This window comes from Neophocaena asiaeorientalis, unplaced genomic scaffold (assembly GCF_003031525.2).
Source record: "Neophocaena asiaeorientalis asiaeorientalis breed wild unplaced genomic scaffold, Neophocaena_asiaeorientalis_V1.1 scaffold1132, whole genome shotgun sequence".
Classification (NCBI taxonomy): Eukaryota; Metazoa; Chordata; class Mammalia; order Artiodactyla; family Phocoenidae; genus Neophocaena; species Neophocaena asiaeorientalis.
In genome coordinates, this window is record NW_020174472.1 from 101,288 (window position 1) to 110,222 (window position 8,935).

Consider the following 8,935-nt stretch of genomic DNA (forward strand, 5'->3'; position numbering starts at 1 on the left):
CTGCCTGCCGATGCAGGGGACACAGGTTCATGCCCCAGTCTGGGAAGATCCCACATGACGCGGAGCGGCTGGGCCCGTGAGCCATGGCCGCTAAGCCTGCGCGTCCAGAGCCTGTGCTCCTCAACGGGAGAGGCCACAACAGTGAGAGGTCCGCGAACCACAAAAAAAAATATATAGATAGATAGATAGATAGATAGATAGACACCTTCAGGTATGGTTTGATGCAGGAGCTCAAAGAGTGTCACCAAGGCCTAGTCTCTTGCCATCTAACTTTTGGCTTTGCTACCCTCCCTTTTGTCTCACTCTAGGCATCCACATGGTGGCAAGGTAGCCTCCAGCAGTTTCCAAGCTACACTTACCTCCCTAAAAGTTAGGTGGGAAAGTTGGTGCCTGCCTTTCTCTCACTTGTTCTGGCAAACGTTCCATTCTGTTTTGTTGAATCTGACTGGGTGGCCTGAACCAATCACAGTGGCTGGGGAGGGGGTGAGTCACATGATCACTCCTAGAGCTGGTAATGGAGCCAACTTCCCCAAAACCAGGGGGAAGGGGAGTGGGGGAGAAATGGCCCACTCGACTCCCCAGGAAAACTGGGTGCAGTTATCAGAGACAATGGAGTGGGTACCAGGAGAATAAAGATGGTCTCAAGGAAGGGTCCGGGCTGGCAACATGTGGGCGTGCTGGGTGCTTTACAGGCATTTCCTCGTGTTACCTTCATCACTGTGCAAGTGAGACAGGCTGGGACCCGGGACCCTTTGCTGCAGTGCTGCAATGCTTACACCTGGACAAACATCAAACTGCATGGGACTAAAAATAACTGCAAGAAAGTGCAGTTGGGGCAAAATTATGGACAAAAGATACAAAGAGACCGAAAAACCCAACTGCCATTTCTGAAGAGCCAGGAGCAAAAACAGGGTGTTGGGACCAAAAGCAGGGTACTGAACATGCCCCCTGTACACAACACTACCAGAGGGGTGGGCAAACCACCTCAGTCACTCCTCTGGCCTGACCCCTGGACACGCCCCTACCCTCAACCCAGATAAGGAACAAGCTTCCACCATTCCCCTCCAGCAAGCCAGCCAGCAAGGGAACCTGTTGTTTGTTGTCGCTCCCCCTTGCTGCAGCAGGGGCCCCGATAAAGCCTTGCCTGAATTTCTTGTCTGGCCTCTGATCAGTTTCTATTGATTAAGTACGCCTAGAACCCTGGTAGGTAACACAAGGAGTTGACAACATCAACTAAAATTTATCCACGGGGACGCTGGTGTGCTCTTCACTTACGTGATCTCAACTAATCCTCACAATAACCCCGCGAAGCAGGTGCTAGACGTGGAAGATAAACAGAGATATGGACACACGCACACATAGATGTGTCACTCTTGTTTTAGTACATTCCACCTGCTATCACAGAACACAGCAGACTGGGTGGCTTATCAACAACAGAAATTTATTGTTCACAGTTCTGAAAGCTACAAGTCCAAGATCAAGGCTGCAGCATGATTTCCTCTTGGTGAGGGCCCCGCTCTTCCTGGTTTATAGCCAGCACCTTCTCGATGTGGCCTCACACGGTGTAAGGGGCTAGCAAGCTCTCTGGGGTCGCTTTCATAAAAGCACTGATCCCTGTATCTGAGGGCACCACCCTCATGACCTAATTACCTCTGAGGGGCCCCACCTCCCAGTGCCGAGGCACGAAGCATTAGGATTTCAACATGAATGTTGGGGAGACACAGCTATTCAGACCATGGCAACTCCCTTTGTAAAGGAAGTATGAAAGCATAACTATGTATTTCTTCTTTGAGAATGAAATGTGTGTCTCATTAAAAGGCTTTTCTAACTACATCTGTTAAAAAATAAAAATACCCAAATGAGAGGGGAATTCCCTGGTGGTCCAGCAGTTAGGACTTCAGCTTCCAATGCAGGGGGCATGGGTTCGATCCCTGGTCAGAGAACTAAGATCCCAGCATGAAGCTAGGCCAAAACATAATAAAATAATAAAAGACAGAATCATAAAACATTAAGGGACTTCCTTGGTGGCGCAGTGGTTAAGAACCCGCCTACCAATGCAGGTGACACGGGTTCGATCCGTAGTCCGGGAAGATCCCACATGCCGCGGAGCAACTAAGCCCGAGTGCCACAACTACTGAGCCTGCGCTCTAGAGCCCGCGAGCCACATCTACTGAGTCTGTGCGCCAAAACTACTGAAGCCTGCGTGCCTAGAGCCCATGCTCGGCAACAAGAGAAACCACCACAATGTGAAGCCCTCGCACCACAACGAAGAGTAGCCCGCGCTCTCCGCAGCTAGAGAAAGCCCGCGTGCAGCAACGAAGACCCAACGCAGCCAAAAATAAATAAATAAATAAAACATTTTTAAAAATCCCCGAGTGAGACTACATTGACTATACACACGCTTCCTAAAACTCTCGACACCCAAGGAGAAAAAGATTGACCAGAGAAAGAAATAAAGCAAAACCCCAAAGACCTCCTTAAGTATAAAGCTAATGAGCTTTTACTACATTTAATTATGAAATATACTATGATTCTTATTACGGAATAAGACAATTATATTAAGATCCTGTAGATTTCAGTTCACGGGAAGCCTGCTTTGGCAACTACAAAACGTCAGGAGAAAGTTAATGTGAGTTGGAGGAGGCGTTGGTTGGTGTAAACAAACTATAAAATCCATTAAACTTTCCGCTTCAGGGGGTGAGTTGTTTCCCAGAGCTATAAAAAGTTCAGCATGAATTCAAATGGTTATGAGGTTATGAGGAACGCTCTCTTGTTGCTGAAGGAGTTCGTTTAAAAATAAACGTTTATTTCTGTCTGGCAGTTTTTCCTGACAATATCACAGGACATGAGATGTTTTGGGTTGCTGGCTCTGCATCTGTTCTCACTCCCATCTCCCTGACTCTGCCCCCGTGTCCCCCCTCCTACCCTGTGCCGCCTGAGAGAGGAGCTGAGAATTACCACCTGGCAATCTAAGTCCAGGGTCGGGCCCTTCACCTTCACAAAGACAGCCCGCCTCTCCGGTGGTCCCCTCTGGGGAGTCAGCATCCCAGAATAAGTGGCACTGGGAAAAGGCCGCTTAACACAGGGACCTGTATCTCATATTTACAAGAATGTTATTTCCTGTTTTGGTGGGGATTCTCTCTTGACAAATGAAACTAAAAATTATTTTTTGAAAAAGAGTTGACCCTCACTGCATGTGGATTCCATACCTGTGAACTCGCCTACTCACTAAAGTGTGCTACCCCCAACCAATACCCAAAATCAGTACTCACAAGAAACCAGCCCTGCTGACACCCTGATCTCGGACCTCCAGCCTCCAGAACGGTGAGAAAATAAACCCCTGTTTGACTCCCTCCTACTGTAGGCCCTGCTCACCGTCGGCATGCCCAGGGAAGGGGGTATTCAGGCCAGTGGAGAACCTGCCCCCCACCCTGGGCTGGGCCATGGCCTCGGATGAGGCTCACCACACCCACTGCTGGTCCTAAAGCCTGAGTCCAGCCCCACGCCTGCCTCTCTCCTGCTGTGTCACTTGGGGAAAGTGCACTTACCTCGTAGAGCCTCACTCATCCCGACTGTAAAATGGGCTGATGCTTTGATCTGCTCTGCCTTCTCACTGGGTGAGTGTGCCGGTGAGCTAACACAAAGGGGGCAGTGTGACCCCATCATTAAGCAATTCATTCACAATTTCATTGTTCACCCTTGACTGGTACCTGCGGCCTGGTGAAGATGATTCACTCTCAAATCCAGCCCCCCCCACGCCCCCACCCCGGGAGCCCTCACTGGGGGGTGCAGTCTTACACAGACACACCACCCATTCATCCCAGGGCTCTTCCCCTCCTTTGTTCACAGGCTCATCCATCACCTGTTTATCCAGTAAACGTTACCTGAGCCTCCCGGCTGCTCTGGGCTGGAGACCCAGAAGTGAACCCAATGCCCTCCCGGCCCTGGAGGATCTCCCTGCTTTAAACACCATACAAAGAGAAAACGTTAATTATTATTTTGAGTAACAGTTACATTGGTGCTACAAAGGAGCCGAGGAGCTTCTATGGGGTATGGCTAAGGTTGCTGCCAAAGGAATTCTCGGCCTCGGGTCTGGGAAGTAGGGTGACAACCACTTTCCTCCCATGCTTATTTACTCATTCAGGAGCAGGCCCCAAGCTGGGAGCTGGCAACAACTGGGTCTGTTATTGAGTTCCTCACCAGAGGGTCGGCAGGGCAGCCACACACACACACACACACACACACACACACACATAGTTGAAGCATGAGGTGGAGAGAGAAGGGGCACCGTGGAAGCTCAGATGAGGCCCTTCATCCAGGTTTATTGCGGTGGGCATAGTCAGGGAGGACTTCCTGGAGAAGGCAGCATCTGAATTGATCACTGAGGGATGAACGATGTTACCAGGTGAAGAAGTGGAGGGAGGACATCCAGGGAGTCCTTCTTTCATTCTATTCCTCACCAATAACTATGGTATACTTTAATGCTGGAGAAACAGCCGTGGTGTGTGGATACTGCATAAACCATCAAGGTGATGTTACATGAATGGCTACTTAATTTGCGGACCCAATGAAGAGTGAAAATGCAGAGGCTTATGTTAAAAGAAAAAAAAAGCATTTAGAATTTGAAGATGGGGACTTCCTTGGTCGTCCAGTGGTTAAAACTCCATGCTCTCAATGCAGGGGGGCCGGGTTCGATCCCTGGTCAGGGAACTAGATCCCGCATACCACAACTAAGACCCGGAACAGCCAAATAGATAAATATTTTTTTTAAAAAAAGAATTTGAAGATGGCCACAGGAGAACATTAAACTGAGCGTGGGGCCCTGGGCAACCATACAGGTTGCAATTCCAGGGAACTGGCCCTGGATGTGTGTGTGACTTTTGTCACCTTTGCTTTCGAGAGCAGACAGCTTGGCATGAAAAGGCTTGAGGGGATGTGATCGTAAAGAGGAGTCTGGTCGGTTAATTCAATCATGCTAAGAAGGACCAGGTTCATGGGCAGAAGATCTAAATAGACATTTCTCCAAAGAAGACATACAAATGGGCAATAAACAAATGAAGAGAAGCTCATCATCACTAATTGCTAGAGAAATGCAAATCAAAACTACAATTTAACAAATGCCGTGAGGGTGTGGAGAAAAGGGCCCATCCTACACTGTTGGTGGAAATGTCAGTTGGTTCAGCCACTATGAAGAAACAGTATGGAGGTTCCTCAAAAAACTAAAAATAGAGGGGAAAAAAAGGACCAGGTTCCCCCCTCTCTCCTCCCTTCCATCCTAAGTGGGATATCCGACTGTCACCCCTCATGGCGGCCGCCGCCGCTTAAAGTGTCACCCACAGACCAGACAATGCAGGACCACTCTGACTGCTTACCTCCTGTTTGAGAGTTGGGGAAACCTCTCCCTGAGGTGCCCCACAAACCTGCCTTCACGCCTCATTGGTCAGAGGGTGTCACACACCTGAGCCTCAGCCAATTACTGGCAAGGAGAACGGGAGCGTCTGATTGGCTTAGGCCAATAAGCACTGCCCTTTATTGGGCCCTCATCATTCCCACAGGACTCTGTGTGCCAGGTCACTTCCAACTCGGATGAAGACTCTGATTAACTGGTCCACCCAGGGTGTTGCATCTCCGTGGAGGGGTGCTGGGGGGGCGTTCTGAACCTTGACACACCCACTGTGTGATGCCGAAGCTCGGAATGGACCCGGATTATGTTTGCCGTCTGCCCCTGTATTCTCTGAGCCTGCCCAGGAGCTGTCTTTATAATAAGTGCCCAGTACACAGGAATCGGACAAGTGATGAGTAGAGGATAGTCTGTGGTGAAATAAGCTGTTTCGTTCGTTACATGGTGGTGGGCTGGGGGTGGGGTGGGGTCAACTTTGCATCCGGGTTGGGCTTGCCTTCATTAGTGACTCAGTTATAGGTAAAGTGAAAAATAGCTAATGTTTATCGACCGACGCCTTACTCTCTGCCAGGCAGTGTCCTAAGTGCTTTGCATGTATTCACTCGTGAATCCCCACAGGAACCCTGAGGAGTGGTTACTATTCTAGCGTGTGCCTGAGGCGTGGATGCACGTGAGGAACATAAGAATGCCCTGGAGGGCTTGTTAAAACAAAGTGCTGGCCTGCTCCCTGAGGTTCTGAGTTGGGGGCCGAGAATTTGCATTTCTTATTTATTTATTTAGGCTGCGCTGGGGTCTTATTTGTGGCACGTGGGGTCTTTAGTTGCAGCATGCGAACTCTTAGTTGCTGCATGCATGTGGGATGTAGTTCCCCCGACCGGGGATAGAACCCACGCACCCTGAATTGGGAGCACAGAGCCTTATCCACTGGGCCACCAGTGAAGTCCCAGAATTTGCATTTCTAACGGGCTGCTAAGGGATGCTTTGCAGCTGTTTTGGGGACCGGACTTTGAGAACCGCTGTTAGAGGAACATCTGCTTGCCAAGCCCCTGCACTCCTTCTGCGGGGTGCCCTCTTGTAATTTGCACAAAGGCACCACATAAGCTAGAGGAATCCTGGGTCTGAAAGGGTCCGATTGAGTCAAAGGTTTAAGTTTTTTTTTGTTTTTGGCTGCACCGTTCGGCATGCGGGATCTTAGTTCCCCGACTAGGGATCGAACCCATGTCTCCTGCAGTGGAAGCTCGGAGTCTTAACCACTGGACTGCCAGGGAAGTCCAAGGGTTTAAGTTTAAGAGGCGCCTTCTGAGGAATGGACACACAAAATGTGGTCTATCTATGCAATGGAATATTATTCAGCCTTAAAAAGGAAGGAAGTTGTGACACCTGCCATGACGACATGGATAAACCTTGAGGACATTATGCTAAGTGAAATAAGCCAGAGTCACAAGAGACAAGTACTGTATAATTCCACGTACTTACTTGAAGTGTCTAGAATAGTCAAATTCATAGGGAGAAAGTAGAATGGTGGCTGCCAGGGGCTGGTGGCAGGGGGAATGGGGAGTCAGTGTGGACAGTTTCAGTTTTGCAAGACGAATCGCGTTTTGGAGATGGATGGTGGTGATGGTTGCACAACTACATGAAAGTGCCCAATGCCATGGAACTGTATTCTTTTTTTGGCTGTGCCGCGCCGCTTGTGGGATCTTAGTTCTCCGACCAGGGATCAAACCCGTGGCCCTGCAGTGGAAGCGCAGTCTTAACCACTGGCCCGCTAGGGAAGTCCCCTGGATTCATTTTCTAAGAGGGGAGAAAACTGGGGGGGAAGCAAGCTTCTTTGCTGGGGGAGGGGCAAAACATTCTCCTCTGCCCACCTTAAGGTTTGAGATGTCCCTTAAAAAATCCAAGTGAAGGGCTTCCCTGGTGGCGCAGTGGTTGAGAGTCCGCCTGCCGATGCAGGGGGAGCGGGTTCGTGTCCCGGTCTGGGAGGATCCCGCATGCCGCGGAGCGGCTGGGCCCGTGGGCCATGGCCGCTGAGCCTTCGCGTCTGGAGCCTGTGCTCCGCGGCGGGAGAGGCCACAGCGGTGAGAGGCCCGCGTACCGCAAAAAAAAAAAAAAAAAAAGCCAAGGGGGGAAAACAAGGGGTACCTGTGCTCCTCAACGGGAAGGGCCCGCGGCCCCCAAAAAAAAAAAAAAAAAAATCCAAGTGGAGACATCAAGTGGTCAATCAGAAGTGAGTGGGAACAAAGATCAGTGTTTTCCTGGAGCAGAAAAGATGCCTGTGTGGCTGGAACACATTGGGCAAGAGGGGAGAAGTGGGCAGAGAGGTGGGCCAGGGTTGGTTAGATCACAGTGAGGAGGCTGGTTTTCACCCGCTCTCGGACAGGAGGTTGTGACTCAGCCACTGACCGCTTGTGAAACCAGGGGAAAAGTGATTGTCCATCTAATGAATGATGGTTACGCGCCAGCCACTGTCACACCCTGTCTGCACACTAGTCCGGACGGTGGAGGTGGGGGCGAGGGGAGTGTCCTTCTCACCCTTCCTGCACCGAGGAAACGAGGTGTGGATCAGGCGTTGACTAGCCCTGGGTCCACGCGGCTCCTGGGTCGTCCTCCGGCCTGGAACCGTCTGTGCACGGAGCTCCAACTCATCTTCCCGTTGCTGAAATGGGGAGACTGAGGCCCTGTCCAACGGGGGCACGTCGAGGACTTTCAGGCAGTTCCCTCCCCGACTCAAAGGGGGGTAAACTGAGGCCAGACACCGGGTGCCGGACTCATAGAAAAGATCAGGGCGCCTGGGTCGGCCCCCGGCCCACACTCCCCTGAGGCCGGCAGCCGGCTTACGTTCGGATCGCGCATCAACCTCGGACCGCGCATCAACCTCGGACACCACTGCTTCTGCCCGGGTGGGGGTGGGGTGAAACGCGACCCGTTGTCAAGGAGACGCACCCCGCAGGCCCTGATTGGCGTAGAACTCAGGCCCGGGCCGCCCGCTCCTAGGGTACAGGGGCCCCATTTCCTGGGGGCCAGGAGCCTCCAGCCTCCTCCAGTTTCCACGGCAACGCCGCCATGGCTCCTCCTTCTCCCTTCGCCCACCGGCTCCCACCTTCGGCACGTCTGCGCATGCCCGGGGCCCGCCCGCGCGCGGGCCAATGGGAAGACCTACACGTGCATTCTCGGAAATGTAGTCCAAACCCGGGCGCTCTGAAAGGCCCATAGGCCGCTGGCAGCCCTTCGATGCATCTTGGGAAATGTAGTTCCTGCTCTGGCGGAGCCATTCGGGGACGGGAGTGAGTGGGTCGCCACGGCGAGAGCCAATGGGAATCCAGTTTTGCCGCGATGCTTTGTGGGAGATGTAGTTCTGGATGAAGCCGGCGGGGCAGTTGGGGGAAAGGACCACTGGGTTTCTGGGAGTGTTGGGGGGAGGGGGACAGATGAGTTTGGCGCAAAGCCTGCCGGGGCATGGAGTCCTGGTGAGCTTTGTGCGCATGTGCGAGGTGGCGAGGGGGCTTGGGGGGCCTCGCCCGGGAGAGTGAGGTGAGC